The 26,664-nt window shown below is 39.7% G+C and overlaps 2 pseudogenes; both read right to left on the bottom strand.

Annotated features, from left to right (window-relative positions):
• Positions 1-3,773: 3,773 nt before the first annotated feature.
• On the bottom strand, positions 3,774-4,917 carry LOC149174404 (pentatricopeptide repeat-containing protein At1g20230 pseudogene; annotated as a pseudogene).
• A 9,210-nt stretch (positions 4,918-14,127) lies between these two features.
• Positions 14,128-14,866, bottom strand: LOC149174403 (putative pentatricopeptide repeat-containing protein At3g23330 pseudogene; annotated as a pseudogene).
• Positions 14,867-26,664: the final 11,798 nt, after the last annotated feature.

The following is a 26,664-nucleotide window of genomic DNA, read 5'->3' as shown; positions in this document are numbered from 1 at the left end:
TTATCTACAAATTCAAAAGGATGATTTGCTTTGCTGGAATCCAGAGGTTTTTTCTATATTTTTTCTCCGATATGGTCTTGATTATAAGCTCAATCCTCAAGGCCGAAGCTGTTCCTAATCTAGGAATGGTGACAAATGCTATACTCTATTTTTATTGTCTCTTTTCCTCCAGTTTTATTTGAGGCATCAGAAATGGTGAATAACATCTAATGGGTTTAAAAATGTGAGTTTTGTCCACATTGATGCTGTTTTGATTCACATGATTTACAGAACTTATTAACCTTCTAATAAATGCACCCAAAATAGGTCCTTATATGAAAGATAAAATCGTTTCGATCTAGGAAAAGCTAAGAAACTTCTTCCTACTACAATATGTTTGTAGTGGCACAATCAATTTCAAGATAGATCTAGAAAAAAGAAATGATATTTTTCAAAAAAATTAGAGACAAAAAATATTATATCTAGAACAATATCCAAAAGAAAATTATTCTATTAGAACAGAATTGAACATAACAGTCCAATTTGAATATGCTAATAAGTTAATAACATGATCCGAAATTATAATTTTACCAATATCTATCGTCTGCAAAAAGATTAGGATATTTCAGAAAAGATGAAACCATATTTTAGTTTTTCATCACTCAAGGATTAAGATAAATTACAAAAGGGGGAACAATAGTAGGCTCAACGCAACCATTAAGGCACTTGGCCCCAAATATCTATCAAAACAGTAGATTCACAGAGACCAGATAAACTCAGGTTGTGAACGAGCAAAGACTATGCCATCACAATGCCTAACTGACAAAAAAAAAATCAAAGAGGCATCAGATAAAAATATGCCACAAAGAAGTTGTAATTTTAGCTACAATTATGTAATCAGTGTTTTTACAAGCCAAAGAAGCCAAAATAGACCAAGTTTACATGTTCATCCAGAAGCTTGAGAACTTGGTCACTGGTGATTACAGGTAGTCGGAAAACCATCGTTTTCATGTGGTTGACCTTGTCCATATATGTTAGGTGAAACTAAACTTATCACTCAAGTGGAGGTTGTTGGAAAATCCATCCATTCATTGGTCTATGCAATGGCCACACATTTATGGAGTAACTACATCATCACTTGGACTAGGGTGGGGGGCAAGCATGAAAATAAGCCTTGGCATTTCAGAAAGAAATCTGGAATGGAGTTTTGGTTTCTTGCAGCTAGTTGATATGAGAGTAGGTTGGTCCAAGAGCAGCATTCATACTACCTTGGGAAATCTAGGGTAAGTTGGCAAACATACTTAGGAAAGTTTTCGTTGTGTAGTTGGGGATTCAAACTAATTCTATTTTGGCTAAGATTCATGTTTGATGTTTAAAATTTTGTTCTATAGTTTCATGGTGCTATATTTCAGAATATATATCTGCTATATTTTAAATTTCCCTGAAAAATAAAACTTATATTTTCATACTGAAGTGAAATATACATTGTCAGACCAAGTTTGAAACCTGATCTAATCTGGATAATGATCCAAGAAGAAAATGACCAAAAGGATAAACTGTAATATACAATTAAACATCTTTTATCAAGATAATCGTTCATCTCAAAACTTCCGTTCTTTAAAGATGGAACTCCATCACTTGAATTTCCTACTCGTCTAGGATTTCATAGATGCCAAGAGAAACAGATGGCAATTGTGGAGTCCCTTTAGAAAGCTGATCTCCTTTTGAGTTCAATTCCCTCAGGATATGCTTGGCAGAAAACCATTTCATCTTATTTATTTCACTACGGATATTCCATAGGATATGTTCTAGACAAAGGGCTTCAATGAAAACTTTTCTATCCAACCAATCAATGACAAGCTTTGAATCTCCCATGATTTGCAACTTAAAATGTTTTTAAAATTGGTGACATAAAACAAGGTCCACAAAGCCGTAAATTCTGCTTCAGTGTTTGTATCAAAACCAGGGGAATATCGAATAGGCATATGATGATTCTGATGAAAGAAGATAATGACACCAACATCGCAGCATGGGGATGTGTTAGTTTTTGTAGCAGCGGATAGGTGTTTTGGTCACAGATTGTGTCTAAGAGACTAAGGAATACGAGATCTCCAAAACGTAGAAAATGTTTTGAGAGAAAATATTTGGAGATGCCTTAATTAACATAATTAGCCATAATTAAAATATTCCTAAGTCTAACCTAGGAAAATTGGTTAATTAAAGATAATTAATTAAGGAAGTTTGATTTTGCTCCAGAGACTTCCATGGATGAAGTCAAGATGATCTTGGTCGTTGGTTGAGATGTAATCATGGCGGTTGAGACTCCAACGAAAGATTATAAGAGCATGTTGAAGGGCTTGAAGATAGATACAATTGGTAAGTTGAGCAGTTTGACTTACCCAGTTGCAATACTCAACAAGGGCACAATTGAATCTAGGGAAAGGATCAGAGTGAGAGATCAACAAAGATTTGAGAGCAAGAGTTTGGAGGAATTTTCCTTAGTATTTTCCAGTGTCCAAGACACAAGAAAGAGGAGGCCGAATACAGTAGTGTGAGTTAGCCAGATTTCCCGGTGTGAGTTGCCGGAGGAGCCATGTTTCAGTTGCAAGTTGTCGGATCAGGGTCCCGAGGCAAAGCGAGTGGGTTCTAGAGGCAAAGGGAAGCTAGATGTCTCACCTAGAAGCATTTCTGGGGCTGTACGGTTTTATTCAGCCAGGCAGTGCGCATTTTTGGGCTTCAGTGTGAGTGGCAAGGAGAGTGCAAGCAGGCTAGGAGAGACTAGATCAGTTGCAAAGGGAGACAAGGGTGTCTTCCAGATTATTTTGTCAGTAGTATATTGCTGGAGTTGTGCCAGATTAGCAAGAAGATCTTTGTATTCTTGAATTTGCTAAATAATTAATAAAACCCTCATCTACTGCACTAGTTTTCCCTTCGGGGTTTCTCCAGGGACAATTGTCCAAAAACAACAGTGTCAATTTTTGTATGTGTACATCTATTTCTCAGTTCTGTATTTTATATTTCCGCAACATTTTTATTGTGAAGAATGCAATTGTGAATTTGTCGTTCTTTGCTGAATAATAATTCAGAAGACAGACAAATTGCCAACAGTTAGAAGATAAATCTCCAGTAATTGCATTCAAGGAATTTTCACAATATGTCTCTGGCTTGCTCCATCGAAAAAGGCTCAAGGAGTATTGCGGACCCATGGAGGCATAATTGGAATTCCAAATATATCTTCTGTATTTATTTTACTGTCGTTGAATTTCCTTAGTACACTGGAATCTGTCGCGATACAGATTGTTGAATTTATTGTTACAGACCTAGCTACATTTATTCCGTTGTTTTCAGTGCATTTATTCTGTTGAATTTGCTAAAGAATTAATAAAACCCTCATTTACTGTACTAGTTTTCCCTTCGGGGTTTCTCCAGGGACAATTGTCCAAAAACAACAGTGTCAATTTTTGTATGTGTACATCTATTTCTCAGTTCTGTATTTTATATTTCCGCAACATTTTTATTGTGAAGAATGCAATTGTGAATTTATCGTTCTTTGTTGAATAATAATTCAGAAGACAGACAAACTGCCAACAGTTAGAAGATAAATCTCCAGTAATTGCATTCAAGGAATTTTTGCTCCATCCAAAAAGGCTCAAGGAGTATCGCGGACCCATGGAGGCATAATTGGAATTCCAAATATATCTTCTGTATTTATTTACTGTTGCTGAATTTCCTTAGTGTACTGGAATCTGTCGTGATACAGATTGTTGAATTTATTGTTACAGACCTAGCTACATTTATTCCGTTGTTTTCAGTAAGATCAATCTGTCATTGAGTAATCTGTAAGAAGTGCTTAATACAACGTTCTCTGAAGAAGTTAAGGCCTGCCACCAAACATATATACTCTAGGATGAAGTATCATTTTCGAAAGTAATTTATCCGATTCAGATTAATAAATAGAATCTCTCGACACAGAAGTTCTTGAAAAAATTAAGTGCATTAGCAACACAGAGCAGATATACACAAGTTTGTCATTATTTCAGCCTGGGTATAATCCATTTTTAAGTAGCATATCACCAAAAATCCCCACAGGAACACTGCCTGTCCTTGAAATGATGGAAACGGTTAGTATCTCTCATAATGATTTCTCGTAAAGCAATCTTGGAAATGAACTTAGTGGCAGAATGACAGTCACCACACACTCGAAGGTTTTTAACAATTCTAATGGTTGTCCCATGATATGTGTTGATAAGCCCAAATACAATGGCCAACTTCTCACTATGATGGAAGAGAACATGTTCCTTTTGCTCCTCTTCCACATCATGCAGCATAAAGTCTGTGTCCGACACATATCCTGCCTCTTTCATATACCCAGACAACCTTTCCAACTCTGCAAAAATGTCTTGCATCTGTAAGTTTGATCTATTTCCTACCATGAAAACATAAACCCTATTATTTACCTCAATCCAGCTGCATCCTGGCATCTTTTTTACCCCCCCCCCCCCCGTATTTCATCATTTTCCGAACATTTTCTGCATCATCCCACCTACCCGCCGCTGCATAGATGTTTTCCAGTTGCACATACGGTGACGCATTTTCAGGATCTAACTCAAAAAGTAGTTGCGCCACAGATTCTCCTAGTTCTATATTCTTCTGGATCTTACAAGCACCTAGTAAAGATCTCCACACAGCTGGTCCAGGATTTATTGGCATTTTGTCAATAAAGACTTGCACCTCATCCAGATGCCCAGCACGACCAAGGAGGTCAACCATGCACACATAGTGCTCAAGCTCTGGTTCCATGTGATAATTCTGACTCATGCAATGAAAATATTTCTAGCCATCCTTCACCAAGCCTCCATGGCTGCAAGCAGACAAGACACCAACAAAGGTTACATTGTCTGGCATGGTGCCAGCCTCTTTCATTTCTTCAAAGAGTAAGAGGGTCTCTATAAGGCCTTCGAGTTGCGGGCGCGGGCAAGGTCCTGCATGAGGGCGCGCAGGTAGGCACCCGGCGTGTGGGCGGGCGCACGATGCGACGGACTTGCGACGGAGTGCGGACACTATGCGACATAAAAATGCGACGATAAGTGCAACACTTGGAAATTCGACTAAGTGTTGGGCGAACTTATATGCGATGGATTAAAGGATGAAAGCCGACTTGTTAATAAGAGTCTTGTGGGTATGTTGTGGGGTCGGCCAAGGGGCTGACACCCCCATGTAATCCCACGTGAAGATGCATATAAATGAAGTGTGAGGAGAGCTCATTTCAACAACAAGCATTCGCTCATAAGGCCTTCGCATAAGGCAAGAGGAAGTGCGCAGTTTGGTGAAGGAAATGCGCACATCTCATGCGCATTAGACTTGGAGATTGCGCAGGTTTGTCTTAGCTGATGGTTGGCAAAGAGTGCCATGTATTGGGTGGATTTTAGCATACGGTTTGTGTAGGACTTGGCTAAGGGATCTTTGGTGGCTCGGGTGAGCACCTCCCTTCGTGCAAGGGTGCACAGCATGTTGTAAAAGGCAGGTGGCCTGTCTATTGTAAAAATTGGTTAAGTGTGAGACTTGGTTCGGCCAAGACATAGTGTTGTATTGTAATCTGATATTCTTAATCAAATTGTCGGGCAGACTCACATTATGGGGAGTTGCCCCTCCCCTTTATACTTGTTGCAATTGTTATTGTTCTCGGTATAATTGCATGATGATAATGAATGAGTATGGGCTTCATTAAGTATAAAGGATAATTGCATTTTACTTAGTTGCGAAACACAAGCTAAGTATGTTAATGTGAAAGTAGGCGTAGTCCACGAATGTTAGTATTGGTGAAAAGAAAGCGTTCGGTGGTGCTGCACCTTGCTACAAGCGGTTGGAAGACTACCGCAGGTGTAGCGGCGTGACAGTTGGTATCAGAGCTCGATTGGAGCTGGTGTTAGAGCAAGGTTTGCTCGTGAAGGTTGAAGTTGATGACAGGTGATATTGAGGCTTGAACAGGTTCAGGTGTTGAAGCATTTGAAGGAAGTTTCAAGACTCGGTTTGAGCAGGGTTGCTCGTGACAGTGGAAGCAGGTTTAGCAGAGGTGAAGCTTAGTTCTTGGACCGAGCTGAACGAAAAGGCATGGCAAGTTTGGGAGAAGGTGAAGGGAAGCTCTTGCTTACCTTATATAGGTTGAAGAGGTTGAAGGAAGAGAATCCCCGGATTCAAGAGAAGCTTGCAGTCTTGGAAAGGAATATAGAAGAAGAGCTTCTTCAACTTGGTTGGACAATGGAGCAAGATGAAGTTGCAGATTGTGTTGACCGGGAAGAGGAAGTTGTGGTAGTTGAAGATGTTGCAGACATGACCATGATGGAGGATGAACTTGAGGATGATCAAGTTGGACTAGGATCGTGCAGTTTGTGGACATGGATGAATGAGGAAGAGCCTCATGATGATGATGAAGTAAGTATTGATACTTGTGTTTCATTTGGGCATTTGGTAGATGGACCGTATGCAGGGAAGGGCAAAGTCAGTTTACCTATGCTAGGGAGGATCTTACCATGGTTGTCTATGATGAAACCATGTATGGAGAAGCAAGGATTGTCGATTGTTGGAGGACTTGTTGGGGTTGTTTGGGACCTTATGATAGAAGGTACAAAGGCCCTTGACAAAGGAGGAACATGATGATCATTGTGGAGGATTGGGTCATGCTTTAGCCACATGGAGATTTGGCTAAGTGCCTGGCATGACTCATGGACAGATTGGAGGGCACACATTTGATGATGCTTGGGTGGACTTCTCATGGCCGAGACCAAGAGATAGTCTTGGAGGACACTTTGGTGGAGGGACTCATGACATGATGATATGGTTGGGTGACCGAGTTCACTAAACCGAAGATTGTAGACTTGGGTGAGGATGACCGATGGTTGTGATGAGTCTATTTGGTGGGACTACATGGAAAACTTAGTCATGGACATTAGGTTGGAGGCATGGAGCATGGCAGTGTTATGCAGGGACATTGTGTGGGAGCACTTGTAGAGGTGTCATGGACATCCAAGGAAGAGTGCCAAGGAAGGAATGTTGTGCAGGTGGATTTGCTAGTGTGACATGGAGACTTACTACTTATGAGTTGATGGAGAGGTTGTGCACTCATGTACAACAAGACCATGGACTTGGATGGAGTTGTTGTTGGGTTGTGTTATATTCTTTCCACGACTAACCGGGGGTTAGAGGGGGGCGGTAGCTCCCCTTCGTTGCGCGATTGCGCAGCGGGGGGGTCACAGGGGGGGCGGCAGCCCCCCTGTCCAGGGGTTTTGAGGGGGGCGGGTAGCCCCCCTCTACGGGGTCTGGGGCAGCGCCCCGGAAAAATTTTTTTGGACCCTATATTAGGTTGGGCGAACCTACCTATGGTTTTGTGCATGATTTTCGCACATGGTATTGGACACGATGGTTTTTCGGTCCACTGTATTGGATGCTTCGGCATGTATAAATATGTATTGTAACATTGAAAGGAACATAATGAAAAATCAAGCTAGTAGTCCCGGTTTTGGGATCCAGGGAAAAAATCTCTGTGCATATGTGTTTTATGGGTTATGCTCTCGCATTGTTTATTTTCTTTGTTTAAGAATTCGTATGCAGGTAATTTCTGTATAGGGTTAAAACCTACATTTGGTATCAGAGCTGTTTTGGCTTCAAGGGGACGCCTTTGTTGCTGAGGGGTTTCGCTCGGGCCTGTGGTAGACCCTGTTCAGTGGGAGATCTACGAGATCGATTCTGGTGGTGAAAGAAGATGGCGAGCAGTGGAAATATCGAGATTGAGAAGTTCAATGGTCAGAATTTTGAGTTGTGGAAACTCAAGATGGAGGATCTGTTGGTGGATAAAGATCAGTGGATCGTGGTAGATCCGGGTACTAAACCATCGGGAGTGACCGATGAAGAATGGAAGAAGTTGGATCGGAAGGCAAAGAGAACAATACGATTATGTGTCTCAGATTTAGTATTGTTGAATGTATCAGGGGAAGCTACGGCGAAGGCTTTGTGGGTCAAGTTAGGGACTTTGTACCAATCTAAGTCTCTCGTGAATAAATTGTTCCTGCGGAAAAAGCTGTATAACCTGAGGATGAAAGATGGAGACTCGGTGGCAGAGCATCTGAATGCGTTTAATACTGTGGTAAGTCAGTTATTATCTGTTGATATTAAAATTTCAGATGAAGATAAGTGCATCAGTCTATTGTGTTCTCTACCAGATTCGTGGGATAGTCTGGTTATTGCAATAGGTAGCAATGCAACTGCTTTGCAGTTTGATGAAATAGTCTCAGCCTTGCTGACGGAGGAGATGAGACGGAAGAATATGGACAACCAGAATGGTGATGCCTTGTCTGTACGAGGACAGTCCCAGAACAGAAACAAAAATAAGTCATCGAGTGGGAGATCTAAATCTAGAGGGAGATCTAAATCTCCAGGAAAACCTACAAAGGTGGTGTGCTGGAAATGCGGAAAGGAAGGACACTTCAGAAGGGATTGTAAATCTAAAGCTCCTAATAAAGGAAAGGGATATGATGATGCTCCTTCTGCAGAGGTGAAAACCACCTCAATGTGTACCTGGCTTCTTCAAGTACACATGTAGATCATGAGGCATGGTTGATTGACTCAGGTGCATCCTTTCACTTCACTCCCCATAGAGAGTGGTTCTGCGAGTATGAGAAATACGATGGTGGTGATGTCTTCTTAGGAGATGATAGGAAGGCTAGAATCATTGGTCGGGGAAAAGTAAAGTTGAAGTTGCAAGGTGGAAGGGTTAGAACACTTCCGGGTGTTCTACATATTCCTGCATTGGCCAGAAATCTGATTTCTGTAAGCAAGTTGGATGATGTAGGTGTAAAGACGGTGTTCGAGAAAGATACCTGCAAGATGGTTCGAGGAGCACTGATATTGATGCGGGGAGTTCGGATTGGAACTTTGTACAAGCTGCAAGGTAGCACTGTTGTTGATGGGTGCAATAGTTCTATGGTTCCTGAAAATGGAGTAGAAAATCTAGTGGTCTCTGGAGAGAAGACCATGTTGTGGCGTCAAAGGCTTGGACATATTGGAGAGAAGGGCCTTCGAATACTTCATGGTAAAGGTATGGTAGAAGGTATGAATGATAGCTCTCTGGATTTTGATTTATGTGAAAATTGTGTGTATGGGAAGCAGAATCGAGTGAGTTTCCCCTCTGGTGGTAAGAGGACGAAACAGATATTAGAGCTTGTGCACAGTGATGTGTTTGGACCTGTGAAGGTTCCATCACTGGGTAAGTCTGTGTACTATGTATCATTCATAGATGACTTCTCAAGGAATACATGGATATATTTCCTTAAGAAGAAATCTGAAGTCTTTGACAGGTTTAAAGAATTTAAGGCTCTGGTGGAAAATCAGACAGAGAAGAAGATAAAGGTGCTGAGGACAGATAATGGTGGAGAATTTTGCAGCAAAGAATTTGAAGAATTTTGTAAGAAGTGTGGTATAGCATGGCAGAAGTCTACTCCATATACACCTCAGCAAAATGGAGTCGCAGAAAGAATGAACAAGACGTTGATGGAAAGGGCAAGAAGCATGCTCAGTGGTGCCGGGTTAGGACAAGAATTTTGGGCAGAGGCGATGGATACTGCATGTTACCTGATCAACAGATCACCCTCATCAGCGTTGGAGGATAAGACTCCACAAGAAGTATGGACTGGTAAGAAACCCTCTCTTTCACATCTGAGGGTATTTGGATGTGATGCATATGTACATGTTCCAAAGGAGAAACGAACCAAGTTGGATAGTAAATCTGAAAAGTGCATCTTTATTGGGTATAAGGATGGTTTAAAGGGTTATAAGCTTTGGAACCCAGTCACACGGAAGGTTGTGTACAACCGAGATGTGGTGTTCAGAGAGGTAAAAGATGTTATTCAATCTGAAGTCCAACCAAAGGAACCTGAGAAGATAGAGTTTGAGCCAAAGGAGGAAGAATCAGACTCTGCAGCAGAGGAGGAATCAGAAGATGAAGAGCCACAAACTCCGGCTGTGAGAAGATCAGGTCGAGAAAGAAGGCAGCCAGCAAGGTATAGTCCATCTGCTTTCAGTTCAAATTTTGCTTTGTCTGTTACTGATGATGATCCCAGAACTGTGAAGGAAGCAGTGGATTCAGAGGATGGAAAAATCTGGAAAGAGGCCATGGTTGATGAAATGGCATCTTTGCACAAAAATGAGGCTTGGGATCTGGTAGAGTTGCCGGCTGGAAGGAAACCCATTGGCAGCAAATGGGTGTTCAAGAAGAAGACTAATGCAGAAGGAAAGGTGGAGAAATACAAAGCTCGGTTGGTAGCAAAAGGTTATTCCCAGGTGCCGGGAATTGATTTTGGTGATATTTTTTCTCCTGTTGCCAAGGTAGCTTCTATTAGATTACTTTTATCTGTTGCTGCTGCTTTTGATTTTGAGGTAGAACAGATGGATGTGAAGACAACATTTCTTCACGGGGATTTGGAAGAGGAAATCTACATGAGGCAACCTGAAGGCTTTGCGGTGAAGGGTAAGAAAGAACTGGTATGCAAGTTAAAGAAGTCTCTGTATGGGTTAAAACAGTCACCAAGGATGTGGTATCAGAAATTTGATACATTTATACGGGGACTTGGCTTCACCAGAAGCAAAGCAGATCATTGTGTGTATTTTAAATTAATTGGTGACCGTGTTATTTATCTGGTCTTGTATGTGGATGATATGTTGCTGGTTGGAAATGACAAAGAAATTATCCAGGATTTGAAGACCCAATTGTCCTCCAAATTTGACATGAAAGATCTTGGTGCTGCAAACTATATTTTGGGCATGGAAATTAAAAGAGATCGGGTAAAGAGGAAGCTCTGGTTAAACCAGAGGAAGTATGTCGAGACAATACTGCAGAGGTTTAATATGCAGGATAGTAAACCGGTGAAGGTTCCTATTCCTATAGGTGTGAGGTTATCTGATGAACAGTGTCCCAAGACACAATAAGAGGAAGAGGACATGTCCCGTGTTCCATATGCAAGTGCAGTCGGTAGCCTGATGTATGCAATGGTATGTACTAGACCAGACATTGCACATGCAGTGGTAGTATTGAGCAGGTTTATGTCAAAACCTGGGAAGGAGCACTGGACAGCAGTGAAGCGGGTTTTCAGGTATTTGCGTGGCACTAGTGATTATGGTTTGTGCTACCAAGGAAGACCAGGATTGGACAAAGTGTTGGATATTCATGGTTTTGTTGATGCAGACTGGGCTAGATATCTGGATCAGAGAAGATCTACAAGTGGGTATGTGTTTAACCTATTTGGAGGTGCAGCCAGTTGGATGAGTAAGAAACAATCTGTAGTGGCACTATCAACTACAGAGGCAAAATACATGGCAGCCACTCATGCAAGCAAGGAAGCAGTTTGGTTGCAGAGATTGTGTTCAAATATGGGGTTAGTACAGAGAGCTATAAGAATAGACTATGACAGCCAAAGTGCAATTTTCTTGGCAAAGAACCCTGCTTATCATTCAAAGAAAAAGCACATTGATGTTCAGTATCACTTTGTGAGGGATATGATAGAAGACAAAAAGGTGTTGCTGGTAAAGGTGGACACTTGAAGAATACTGCAGATGCATTGACAAAATCTGTGAGCTCTGAGAAGTTCTCTTGGTGTAGAGAAACAATGGGTGTTTCAGGGTTGGAAAAATGACTAAGCTCTCTTGTGGCCCCCTGTGGAAAGAAAACAACAAGTGGGAGATTGTTGGGTTGTGTTATATTCCTTCCACGACTAACCTACGTAGTTAAACGGGGGGTTAGAGGGGGCGGTAGCCCCCTTTGTTGCGCCGATTGCGCAGCGGGGGGGTCACAGGGGGGGCGGCAGCCCCCCCTGTCCGGGGGGTTTGAGTGGGGCGGGTAGCCCCCCTCTACGGGGTCCGGGGCAGCGCCCCAGGAATTTTTTTTTTGGACCCTATATTAGGTTGGGCGAACCTATTTATGGTTTTGTGCATGATTTTCGCACATGGTATTGGACGCGATGGTTTTTCGGTCCATGGTATTGGATGCTTCGGCATGTATAAATATGTATTGTAACATTGAAAGGAACATAATGAAAAATCAAGCTGGTAGTCCCGGTTTTGGGATCCAGGGAAAAAATCTCTGTGCATATGTGTTTTATGGGTTATGCTCTCGCATTGTTTATTTTCTTTGTTTAAGAATTTGTATGCAGGTAATTTCTGTATAGGGTTAAAACCTACAGTTGTGAGCAGATTATGGAGCATTCCTACTACATGGAGATGTTGATTGGAGATGACTCAAGGAGCTCATGATGACATGAGATTGTTGTGACTTTTAGAGACTTCATACATGGTGGACTTAGAGGATTCGATGCATTGAGGAGCTGAGGTCACGAGACTTTGATGCAGTATGGGATGCATACTTTCAAAGTACATGTATGGGCATGGCTTGGAAGAGTGACTTGATGTGGAGGATCGATATGAGTCACTTTGAAGTGATGGGGTTACAACGATGATGATGATGATGCCTTGGTGGCTGCACTTGGGCATGGGTTGAGCCGAGACTCAACTACCTTGACACATGGATAGATGAGGCAAGTGCATACTTGTTACTATGGATGACTTGAGGGATGGCACATTGTAGATATGATGAAGGGGTGCTTCATGGACCTAGATGTGGCACATCGAGAGTCGATTTGAGGAGATGATCTCTTCATATGGAGGAGACACACACACATGATGATGTTGGGATAGATGTGGCTGATTTCATGTAGCACATTGACACCAAACATCATGGACAACATGTTGCAGATGAGATGGATGGAGTTTCCATGGACCTGAGCATGGATTATGGAGATAGATTCTTGATGAGTCAAGGATGTGGCAGGATGTTTTGAGAAACGACTGATGGTGGCATGAGGATGTTCACTCTCATGGATTGAGCGTGGCAGTTGGACTGGCCATCCGACTAGTTCAAACATGGGGACTAGTAGTCTACAGAGATGTGTTGGCATTATGTTGGAGTATCATGGCAACAGTTCACATGAGGACACATGATGAAGACAGGGTCGGTAATGATGGATCGAGATGACATCTTATGGAGTGCATACCGTGGAGGTGCATGCCTTGGTATGGTGAGCTTGGTGGCAGTGGTCATTGAGCCGGGACATAGTGGAGAAGAGTCTCTACGTATGTTGCAAGGATGTTTGCCTTGCGAAGAGGAGTTCACATCACGGATGAGTGATGATCTTGGTGGATGGCTACCGGGATGATATGTTGTCGAGGACGAAAACGATTTCAGGTGGAGGAGGATGTAAGGCCTTCGAGTTGCGGGCGCGGGTGAGGTCGTGCACGAGGGCGCGTGGGTAGGCACGCGGGCGCGTGGGCGGGCGCACGATGCGACGGACTTGCGACGGAGTGCGGACACTATGCGACATAAAAATGCGACGATAAGTGCAACACTTGGAAATTCAACTAAGTGTTGGGCAAACTTATATGCGATGGATTAAAGGATGAAAGCCGACTTGTTAATAAGAGTCTTGTGGGTATGTTGTGGGGTCGGCCAAGGGGCTGACACCCCCATTTAATCCCACGTGAAGATGCATATAAATGAAGTGTGAGGAGATCTCATTTCAACAACAAGCATTCGCTCATAAGACCTTCGCATAAGGCAAGAGGAAGCACGCAGTTTGGTGAAGGAAATGCGCACATCTCATGCGCATTAGACTTGGAGATTTCACAGGTTTGTCTTAGCTGATGGTTGGAAAAGAGTGCCATGTATTGGGTGGATTTTAGCATACGATTTGTGTAGGATTTGGCTAAGGGATCTTTGGTGGCTCGGGTGAGCACCTCCCTTCGTGCAAGGGTGCACATCATGTTGTAAAAGGCAGGTGGCCTGTTTATTGTAAAAATTGGTTAAGTGTGAGACTTGGTTCGGCCAAGACACACTGTTGTATTGTAATCTGATATTCTTAATAAAATTGTCAGGCAGACTCACATTAGGGAGTATGGGCTTCATTAAGTATAAAGGATAATTGCATTTTACTTAGTTGCGAAACACAAGCTAAGTATGTTAATGTGAAAGTAGGCGTAGTCCACGAATGTTAGTATTGGTGAAAAGAAAGCGTTCGGTGGTGCCGCACCTTGCTACAAGCGGTTGGAAGACTACCGCAGGTGTAGGGGCGTGACAGTCTCCCTACCATGACCATGCATTGCATATCCTAATATCATTGCATTCCATGACACCACATCACGTCTAGGCATTCTATCAAAAACCTGACGTGCATCCTTTATAGTACCACATTTGGAATACATGTCTACCAGGGCACTACCCACAAAATCATCATGATCAGATTGAAATCCATTTTTAACTATACAATTGTGGACCAACTTGCCATGTCCCAGAGCTACCAAATTGGCACATGCTGGAAGCACACTGGCAAATGTGTCCAAATCTGGCTTCATATCAGTCGATTTTAGTTCCTGAAAAAGTGTCAATGCCTCATAGAAATGCCCACTTTGTACATAACCTGCAACCATTGTATTCCACAAGACAATATCTCATTCTGGCATTCCTTGAAACAGCTTCACTACTTGGATCAAGATACCCATTTTGTATATATCCAACGATCATTTCATTCCATGAAACCGCATCCTGAACAGGGATTTTCACAAAGAGATTCGCAGCTTCATCGACATACCCATACTTCGCATATCCTGCAATCATTGTATTCCAGGAAACGACATTTTGTTCAGGCAAATTGTCAAACACGGTGCGTGCTTCCTGTATACTCCTACATTTGACATACATGTCTACAAGGGCACTCCCAACAACAACATCGGAATGCAAACCGCTTCTAATTATGCTCTCATGGATCTCTTTGCCATGTTTCAAAGATCCCATATTTGCACAAGCAGAGAGAACACTGGCAAAAGTAAATTGATTAAGCCAAATGCCAGTTTTCTGCATATGGCCAAAAAATTTTAAGGGCATCCTCTGCATGGCCATGCTTAGCGGAAGCAGTAATCGTTACCGTCCAAGAAACCGTATTCCAATGAGGCATTTTCCAAAACAGCTTTAGCGCCTCCTCAATTTCCCCATTTTGGGCATATCCTAAAATCATCATCGTCCATGAGATCACATTTTGTTCAGGCATTTTTTCAAACAGTTCTTGGGATTCATTAATGAGTCCATCCTGCACACATCCGGCAATCACTGCTGTCCATGAAACCACGTTTCTTTCTGGCATGTCCGAGAAGAGCTTCAAAGCCTCATCAACAAACCCATTCTATGCACACCCTGCAACAATCGCATTCCATGAGACCAAATTTCGTTCAGGCATTTCATCAAATACCTTTCGTGCATCCCCTATCTGTCCACATTTAGCATACATGTTTACAAGTGCACTTACCACAAAAACATTAGTATGGAACCCATTCCTAACTATTTCTTCAGGGATCTCCTTGCCGTCTCCAAGACTTTGCGAGTTTGCACAGGCAGCTAGAATAGTGGCAAACGTGTATCTGTCTGCTGGAACACCCTTACATTGACGCTAAGCAATGACGCTACATTCGGTTCAAACTTTCCATCGAACACTTGGCGAGCTTCCACCAAATTCCCACACTTGGAATACAGTCCCAAAAGCTTAGTTGCTAAAACTGTATCTGCATTGAATCCGGTTCGGATCATGTGGGCTTGGATGAATTTGGCTTCTTCCCATGCTTTCTCCCTAACACATCACATCACATCCTCCTGTAGAATCCGAAACGCCTCTTTCAGTTTTCCTCCCTGGGTGTTGCATACTCTCCGTGCTTCTCCGAATGGTAAAGGTGTTGCCTTCATTGCGCCAATTCTGAACGTGTAGGTACATTCTCTGCGCTTTTCCGAATGGTTAGGGGAGCAACCCGCAGTTTGCAAAATTTCGAATTGAAATGCGCATAAATTTCGAATTGAAATGCGCATTAACTCTCCGCGAAGCGAATTCTGTCTGAACAACTCCGATCAAATCAGGACTTTAATGTGGAAAGGTGGTGGTGGGTGGAGGAATTGCTGATGGCCGGAGCTGGACATTTTTTTGGGCAGCGACGGAAACTTTCGCTTTGTTAGACTACTCTTATCATTTTTATCATCATTTTTATCATGGTGAAATGTCGAAAAAGTTAAATCAAGGTGAAATTAAAAATGATGTTGTTATTAAATAGATGTCGCATGCAAATGGAGAAATATTATATAATTAGTAAATAACAATCCTTAATTGGAATGGAGAAATATTATATTATTAGAAACTGAGGTAAATGATTACCATCTACCTCTTTAATTTTGCAAGGATTTGGCTTACTCTTAACCTAGAGTTTACCTGGAGAATATTTAACGTGGGAAAACTCTCTGTAATATCCCTATCATAAATAACCGTAACCTTGCGTAAAAGTAATTCAAGATTACGAATCAGTTATTAACTGATTCTTGGCTGTTGTGGAACTGAACGAGAATGAAGGAAACGATAAGCACAAAATCAGGAAACCACACAAGCTGAGGAGCTTGCCCTTAACACGGGAAAGATTCCGAAAACCGCAAAAGCCTTCAGAGCCATTATATTAGAATGTGCAGAGCTCATACAGCTCCATTCTGGGCGGCGGTGTTTATTTGACATTAATCGAAAACAGCCGCTACAGATCTCATAATTAGAATGCGCAGAGATCGTACAACCATTACAGATCTTATACAGCCAGAGCGTTTGCATGTGTGTTTAGATATTGATAAATCCATTGTAATGGCATCTCTGTGCATCTGTGTGTTCACTATGTTCCTTGTTGATTTGCGGTGTTTATTCCGCAAATGACTTGAGAGTTAATTTCTTTGATGTGTTTCGATGATCTGTTTCGATAATATGTTGCTCAAGCGAATTTTGATGGATTTTCAACTCGGACTCAACTAAATTCCTTCAACCATCTTGTTAACGCCTAAATATGACGTTCTGGTCTATGTTGACATGTTAAGGCAGCTACATGAAGAAGCAATTTTGTTGCAGGAAGATTTGCCACAGAACCTTGTTTGTTGGAACACCATGTTGTGTGGAAACCCGTGGAGACATTGTAGATGTCAAAACTCAAGAACCCATGATTTCTCGTTAGTGCCGCAGTAGAGAGTCGTATATTGACATGAATCGTTGTTAAAGCCATCGACGTGGGATTGATAGCCAGGCAGTTTACTGCTCCAACGAAGTCAGAACGTCAAGATGTGGTAACCTAGCTCCCAGTTGCTTCTCTCTGACCAAAGGAATAATGTGTTTTTTTTTTCAGTCGATGGTACAATTGAAAAAGATAAGTATCTTGCTCTATTTCTAGTAGGAAAATATATATGTGCGTTGTTGACTAATGGAAACTGCAAATTCTTCCATGTAGACACGTTTTACTGTTTTGTAGCGAGAGCTGAGTTCAATGCTAGGTAATTAATATATGAAGCGAGCCTATTTGATTCATATTATCAAATGCTCAAGTTTACATAGAAATCTGTTATACCGTGGCTACAGCTCACTTAGGTGCATTGAGTGTTATCTAGTTAGTCACAATGCATGCTGATCTTAAATTATATGGTAGAATACTAAGAAAGGGGATATGTGTTGCACACATCAAAGAAGGGTGATTATGATAAGTTAAGGGATGCATTAAGGATTAGCCATTGTGTTATAGAGGTATGTTCTTGTATGGAAAGAACTATTGAGTCATATTCCTTTAGGAAAATGATATGTGATTACCTTATGCTAAGGTAACTATTATCTTAGTTTCTTGTTGAACGAGATGTGTAAGCACACGAGATTTGTGTTAGTTTTCATTAGAAAAGGTATACATATGCATGCAGGGAGAGACAACAAGTTGTGTTAGTTTGCTTTACATGTTTGCAAGCCACAAAAGTAATGGCTAAAGGACTAGTTCTTTGGTAAAAGTTTATGTAAATTTTCATGTAAGCAGATTATAACTGATGTTGTAGTTAGTCCCTTCAAGGGTATGCCTTAATGTTTTGTCATCTAAGAATATGTGCTTGAGCGAAGGGAAAATGCTAAATAATATGATTATTTATAAATGGAATCATGATGTCAATATTGATAATGACAACATGGACTTGTAAAACTAATGGTTAGAATTCTTAAAGAGAATTATGCATTAATGTAAATAAACATTCTGGAGGTCCAACAATATTTGCTTGAGTATATGCACTAGTTACATAGCATGTCAATGCTTGCTCATGCATATGAACAGATGTTAAAAGATCTCTGTTAGAGGTTGATTATTGATTCATTATTATGGTATCTAATCTTGTTGCCAAGCTTGTTGACAACTACATTGATAGGAAAAGATGACAAATGGAGCCAAAGAAAAGTGAAGTTAACATCGTGGCAGGAAAGTGATCAATGGTCCATTCAGATGAGTTCGAGTTGTAGGATCGTGCATGGCCAGAATACTCATGCCACAAGGAATGTTGTATGTGGCGGTTTGTAAGTAAAAGATTACATGGAAACTGTATTAGCTTTTAGCTAGTTATGTGACGACTTAATGATAAATCGTTGTAATGATTTTATAACAATGGTTAAGGGATGAAATCCCTTATAATCCATTGAGTGAGGGGTGAAAACCCTCACGAGCGTTTAATAATAAGATTAAACGTTTGCTGGTTTTCACCCTACGGGGTTTCCAGGGTATATCTGTGTGTTCAATGGTGTGACTGCCTTTTGTGTCAGTTTGATGATGATTATTCTTTAGTTGATGTGCTAATCATTATGTCCAAAGTATGTGATTAATTTGTATGGTGAAGGAAAATCCTGGAATCGACAGAAGGTTCATGAGACAGTTTATGTTATTACACTACCACATTGGTGGTTAATGGTTATGAAAATGGTTATGCAACTTATTGTCTTTTACTGCAATTTACTTGATGTATTAATGAATGTTATATCTAATGGTTATTGATGAATTGAGGAGTTGAGATTCGGATAATTACTTATGGGTTGTTTGTATAAAAAAATTCTAACTCCTTACTTTTACCTGCGAGGTTACCGGGGTACATTACAAGTGGTATCAGAGCTAAAGGTTGCAGCACTGGCGCCTTTGGGAATTGGTAAGCGGAAAATAAATTGAGGTATGCCACCAGTGAGCATTAACTCAGGTATGAGTTTAATCATTCACATATTGATTTACATAGTACACTATTTTTGGCATGATAAGTGTGATTCGTGTTTAAACTACTTGAGTAGTAAGTAATAAAGTTGTTGCATAGCTATGTTTATGACATTATATTCCTGATGAGGATAAAATACATTGAAACTTTTGTTGCACTTAGAACAATATTGAACACTCATTGAGGAAAGTGACAATCAACTACCAACTTTTACTTTGCAAATATCGCAATAACAATGATTCATTTATTAAACAAAATTGAAGTTACAATGAACAAAACTTAATGAGTCAATGCATGAATATAAATTATGTGGAACATCCTTGAATAGGATGACAAATTATTTTAAAAAGGACATTAGAAGAACCCCTTAGATATTGAAAACATGCAATGAGTCAAGCAGCGAGACTTGTTTGTCATAACTAATTTCTGATTATGTTTTGCCATGGTTTCATTAAGATCATTGGTAGTTGAGATTGGTTAGTGTTGTATGACTAACCCATAGAACTTATATGCATTAAATGAATTGGACTTAAGATTATTACAATTCGAAAACAAGTGAAGGTTGATTGATGTCACATGCATGGAAGGTGTGTATGAAGATTCTTACTCTCTCTGTGCTATAGTTCCAGTTGTTTATGAGAAGAGTTCTTAATTTTATTCACCATGAGAATGCATGATGAATAGTATATGCTTATGAGATTTAATGATGATTACCCTCTAATTAATTGAAATCCATTAGTGTGGTATGTGTTTATGTTAATCATTACTTGTTGGGAGATAAAAACCATTGGAGCCTCGATTTAATGATGGTTGAATTTATCTCTACTATGGGAATGATGGATTTCTTATGCATGTTGTATTCCAGTGTGAAGTTAATTGTAGAGGCATGTTCAGTGAGTAACATTTCTAGGACCCATTCATGGTATAATTACATGTGATAATTATTCATAAATAGACTACCTGTGTTAATACAATTGTCAGTAAACTCTAACTACCTTCCCCAACTATAGATGCTTCGAAAGGAAAAGGAAGAAGACCGTGCTGTAGGGACAGACGGAGATGAGAAAAAGAAATCGCTAAGTCTGGTGATGACCAGATAGCGCAAGCTTGAGTGTCAGAATCTTGCAGAAGACGCTAAGTCTGGGGATGACTAGATAGCGCTCGATGTGCATGTGAGTATTCCCTTGACCATGCTTAAGGAGTTGGAAAATGATAACTATAGTGTGTTGATGTTAATGTTTTTCGTAATGTCTCCTTGAAGTCATTATTCTGAAAAGGTCACATAGTAGTGTTACGATAGTTGTTGCATCTAGCATCAAGTGGTAACTCTGGTGCATGTGTGGCACTTAGGAGATTATGCTTCTAATTGCATAAGTAGAGCAATTGCTTCCAGTAAGGGTGGTTTAATTTGTTAGTTATGCATGTTGAACCAAGGAAAAGATAAGTAACTCTATTCTTTATATCATGGGGTTGATTTCTATAGTAAAGATTGATTGTTTATATGTTTTCTTGGTAGAGAAAATATGATAATGCTTGCAGTAAAGATTGATTATTTTATATGTTTTCTTAGTAAAGAAAATAGGTAGTTCCTCCTAGAAAGACTACATGTGAGTCTTGTGTGAGAAATGCTTGTCTCATGTCATTTTTCTTGGAATAAAATCCTTGCTAAATATAGCCAAAGTATCTTCTTGAGAAAAGAAGATGAGGCATATAAACGTCCTGAGGACATAGCATGAAAGGTGGCCAAGTTTTCTTGAATTAAAATATGTATTTTTATTTGATAAAAGTTTCTTGGAAAATATATATATGCTAATTGCATTATGATTCTAGTTAGTTTCTAAGTTCTAGTGAAATGAATATGCATTACATGCATGATAAAGATAGCTAAATATGTGCTTCTAGGCACATAGATATTCATTTCTAACTTTTTTGAAGAAAGAGTATATTACATATATACATAAATATAGTTTCATTCTAAGAGTGTACATACTTCATGTATTAAGATAAAGGAATTTATGAGAGTTTTCTTGAAAATAAAATAGAGGTTCTTTCCTTTAAAGACACATTAGAATAGTGTTCATACAAGAAACAAAATCCTTACTTGTTTCATGAAAAGAACTATGTGCAATGAAGTAAAGTAATTGTGTTAGGAAAAGACATGTTGCATAATGGTAGCTATTGTGACTTTGGAATTATGACTCTGTGGGTACATAGAGAAAGTGATCATGTTAACTTTCTTGAAGACAATAATCTTTTGAAGAGATTGTCTTGCTAGATAAGTTGTGTTGATTTCTTGATTTTGGATGGATAAGTAGATCTTGTTCTGTATCTTGATTTTTATGCATAAATATGGATATCTTTAATAATTCCCTGAAAGGGAAGATAGAAGAATGAGGTTAAAATGACTTCCTTTAAGAAAGAGGTATGTAGTTTGTTGTATGAAATGATGGTAGTATTCTAGTGAAGGGCTTATATGACAAGCAATGGTATGCACAAAGATTAGTCATTGTGATAAAGAGTTATGTTCTTTGTATGTTAGAGAGATTATGTTTAATTATATTAGCGATGAATTACCAAAGCTAGCCATAGTAAATGTAAGATAATACTCCATTAATGACGATTCAAATTAAGACAACAGACTATGGCAAAATTGGAAATGTTTAGATTATTAACTCAATTGTTGTTGAAATTTATACATTAATGAATATTTGCATATGCTTTTATACATGACAATATTGTATGCATGAAAATGATTGAAAATCGCTAACGCTTACACTAGTCCTTACCAGAGGCGGTAACAAGTAGAAAGCCCGTATAAGAGCCAGTATAAAGCCATCAGTATAAGGAAATAGATTCATTTAGATTCTGTTTAGAGACCGATGGTTAGATACCGAAGGACTTATACTTAAAGGTATGGACTAACGGTAAGGTACGGTACGGAAGGATATAGGGATTATACTGTCAGAACTTTCCCTTTCATATGAGCTGGACTCTTATCTTATCTGTAGTAAGGACCTCTTGAGGCATGGTTTCTTTAAGCGTATCCCCTCTATATATTCTCTTTTCCCGTGGCTTACCCCTTGCCCGATCCGGACAAGCTACTTCGTTCCTTCTCATTTTATCCTAAAAGGATATACTGAATAGTCGGTAGGGATTAGCCCGTCTACTTCCTTTCTTGGTTCTCGTTCCCATCAGTATTTCTATTTGGCTCAGCCCCTCAATCAACGGCTCTCGTTCCTCCTCTCGCCACGCTCAGGAAGGTGGTCGGGGCTAAAGGTCGGGCTCTTTCCCACTAATTCCACCAGATTGGCGAAATCTTGCAAAAACATGAGCCGAAAGGCCTCCCGTAAGGGTTTCCGAACTAGTAAATACACTTTCTCAATTAGAGACCTAATTTCTACTTCATTTCTACTCGTTCCAGAAAAGAATGACGCTCTTTCCTTATGTGACATCGGGAGAATACGTGTTAATTGATGCATATTTATAACTAACGTTGCTGATGGGATTAAGTAGTGGTAGCTTAGTGGCAACAAGAAAACTCATCACGTAAATTGCTGCAGTGTGAATTGCAATCATAAATGAGAAAGAATGATGTTATATGATATGCATGAATTATGTTATTTGGAAAATTTGCATGCATACAACATGTATGATAGATATGTTTCCCATCAATCTAGATGTTGTGGACCCATGATGAGGGATAAGTGTAGATGCATGGTGTACATGCATGTTTACTTTGTTAATGATAATGTTCAAATGGTTCATTACGTAAATTAATTTGAGAAAGAGTAATAAAGAGGAATTTAACATGCCAGACAGTTGCAGATAGTTGGGTTGATGGCAATTACCTGCCCGGAAGGGTTGACGGTACTTGTCTGCCCGGATATGCCTTGGGTTGATGGCAGTTACCTGCCCGGAGGGGTTGATGGTACTTGTCTGCCCGGATATGCCTTGGGTTGATGGCAGTTACCTGCCCGGAGGGGTTGATGGTACTTGTCTGCCCGGATTTCCTCTCCCTAGAGATAAATTATCTCAATGAGGGAAAAGATTTTATGTGGACATTGGAATTCTTGAGCTGGTTGGCGAGTGGAATCCCATGTTAGACCTGGTAAGGTCTCTATCAAAGAAACTGTCTGGATGTGAAAATGACTCGATTTGGTTGTGGAAACCAGTTCCCATGGGTTGGGAATTCTTTAGCCTATTGGGGTGCTCATAGCTAAAGAAATGAACGAATCTGCTATATGATATGTTGAAAATAAATTCTATATATAGTTGTGTGAAATGTGTTATGCACATTTAACACGAAATGAGCTTAGTGCTCAATAAGGAGTAATTGGAAATTTTAATTCCTTTATTGTATTATTAATTTTGTGAACATCTTAGTAGGAGCTAAGACAGTTTTTGCTTGATGCGGTGATTGACTGTTTTGATGATTAGAGAGCTAGGTGCTCTTTTGGTACTTTTAGAAGTACTCAGTGGATGTATGTAGTGAGAGTTACTTCAGTGTGCATGTGGAGCAGTGATGAGCTCTTAAGTGCTTGTAAAAGTATTGTGATTTAAAAATCATCTAACATTGCACAACTGATTGCTCGTTAAAAGTATTTCATTTGACTCACAATATTATGACTAATGCGATTGAATTTATTTGTCAAACATTACAAGATTGCTTACCATGGAGGGTTGAAGAGTTGTCCAACCACTATTAAAATGCTGACATGAAAGTATTCATGATTTTCAAGAATAGATGGCAAGTAATGGTAAGTTGACACAGAGAATTGTTTATTATGAATGAATAAGGGCCAAGTGGTGGCGATTAGAAGTTTCATATTTTTGCAATTACGAATGCTTCTGACTATTGATGCTTATAACTAATGATATTTCTTATGACTATATCATTACTATTTTGTTGTCATTTCTTGGGATGAAAACTTTGATTTTAAAGAGGAAGGATCACATTTTGTGTGGTTTAGATGATTATACGATGAGTAAAATCTCAAGTTCTCAATGAAAGATGAACACCGAGGATGGTGTTCCTGTTAAGGGGGGGAGTATGTAATATCCCTATCATAAATAACCGTAACCTTGCGTAAAATTAATTCAAGATTACGAATCAGTTATTAACTGATTCTTGGCTGTTGTGGAACTGAACAAGAATGAAGGAAACGATAAGCACAAAATCAGGAAACCACACAAGCTGAGGAGCTTGCCCTTAACATGGGAAAGATTCCGAAAACTGCAAAAGCCTTCAGAGCCATTATATTAGAATGTGCAGAGCTCATACAGCTCCATTCTGGGCGGCGGTGTTTATTTGACATTAATCGAAAACAGCCGCTACAGATATCATAATTAGAATGCGCAGAGATCGTACAACCATTACAGATATTATACAGCCAGAGCGTTTGCATGTGTGTTTAGATATTGATAAATCCATTGTAATGGCATCTCTGTGCATCTGTGTGTTCACTATGTTCCTTATTGATTTGCGGTGTTTATTCCGCAAATGACTTGAGAGTTAATTTCTTTGATGTGTTTCGATAATATGTTGCTCAAGCGAATTTTGATGGATTTTCAACTCGGACTCAACTAAATTCCTTCAACAATCTTGTTAACGCCTAAATATGACGTTCTGGTCTATGTTGACATGTTAAGGCAGCTACATGAAGAAGCAATGTTGTTGCAGGAAGATTTGCCACGGAACCTTGTTTGTTGGAACACCGTGTTGTGTGGAAACCCGTGGAGACATTGTAGATGTCAAAACTCAAGAACCCATGATTGCTCGTTAGTGCCGCAGTAGAGAGTCGTATATTGACATGAATCGTTGTTAAAGCCATCGACGTGGGATTGATAGCCAGGCAGTTTACTGCTCCAACGAAGTCAGAACGTCAAGATGTGGTAACCTAGCTCCCAGTTGCTTCTCTCTGACCAAAGGAATAATGTGTTTGTTTTTCAGTCGATGGTACAACTGAAAAAGATAAGTATCTTGCTCTTTTTCTAGTAGGAAAATATATATGTGCGTTGTTGACTAATGGAAACTGCAAATTCTTCCATGTAGACACGTTTTACTATTTTGTAGCGAGAGCTGAGTTCAATGCTAGGTAATTAATATATGAAGCGAGCCTATTTGATTCATATTATCAAATGCTCAAGTTTACATAGAAATCTGCTATACCGTGGCTGCAACTCACTAAGGTGCATTGAGTGTTATCTAGTTAGTCACAATGCATGCTGATCTTAAATTATATGGTAGAATACTAAGAAAGGGGATATGTGTTGCACACATCAAAGAAGGGTGATTATGATAAGTTAAGGGATGCACTAAGGATTAGCCATCGTGTTATAGAGGTATGTTCTTGTATGGACAGAACTATTGAGTCATATTCCTTTAGGAAAATGATATGTGATTACCTTATGCTAACGTAACTATTATCTTAGTTTCTTGTTGAACGAGATGTGTAAGCACACGAGATTTGTGTTAGTTTTCATTAGAAAGGGTATACATATGCATGCAGGGAGAGACAACAAGTTGTGTTAGTTTGCTTTACATGTTTGCAAGCAACAAAAGTAATGGCTAAAGGACTAGCTCTTTGGTAAAAGTTTATGTAAATTTTCATGTAAGCAGATTATAACTGATGTTGTAGTTAGTCCCTTCAAGGGTATGCCTTAATGTTTTGTCCTCTAAGAATATGTGCTTGAGCGAAGGGAAAATGCTAAATAATATGATTATTTATAAATGAAATCATGATGTCAATATTGATAATGACAACATGGACTTGTAAAACTAATGGTTAGAATTCTTAAAGAGAATTATGCATTAATGTAAATAAACATTGTGGAGGTCCAACAATATTTGCTTGAGTATATGCACTAGTTACATAGTATGTCATGCTTGCTCATGCATATGAACAGATGCTAAAAGATCTCTGTTAGAGGTTGATTATTGATTCATTATTATGGTATCTAATCTTGTTGCCAAGCTTGTTGACAACTACATTGACAGGAAAAGATGACAAATGGAGCCAAAGAAAAGTGAAGTTAACATTGTGGCAGGAAAGTGATCAATGGTCCATTCAGATGAGTTCGAGTTGTAGGATCGTGCATGGCCAGAATACTCATGCCACAAGGAATGTTGTATGTGGCGGTTTGTAAGTAAAAGATTACATGGAAACTGTATTAGCTTTTAGCTAGTTATGTGACGACTTAATGATAAATCGTTGTAATGATTTTATAACAATGGTTAAGGGATGAAATCCCTTATAAGCCATTGAGTGAGGGGTGAAAACCCTCACGAGCGTTTAATAATAAGATTAAACATTTGCTAGTTTTCACCCTACGGGGTTCCCAGGGTATATCTGTGTGTTCAATGGTGTGATTGCTTTTTGTGTGATGATGATTATTCTTTAAGTTGATGTGCTAATCATTATGTCCAAAGTATGTGATTAATTTGTATGGTGAAGGAAAATCCTGGAATCGACAGAAGGTTCATGAGACAGTTTATGTTATTACACTACCACATTGGTGGTTAATGGTTA

This window comes from Pinus tabuliformis, chromosome 4_1 (genome assembly GCF_031772625.1).
Source record: "Pinus tabuliformis cultivar Carrire ecotype Pingquan chromosome 4_1, CPIR1, whole genome shotgun sequence".
Classification (NCBI taxonomy): domain Eukaryota; kingdom Viridiplantae; phylum Streptophyta; class Pinopsida; order Pinales; family Pinaceae; genus Pinus; species Pinus tabuliformis.
This window is presented reverse-complemented; position numbering and strand designations above follow the sequence as displayed.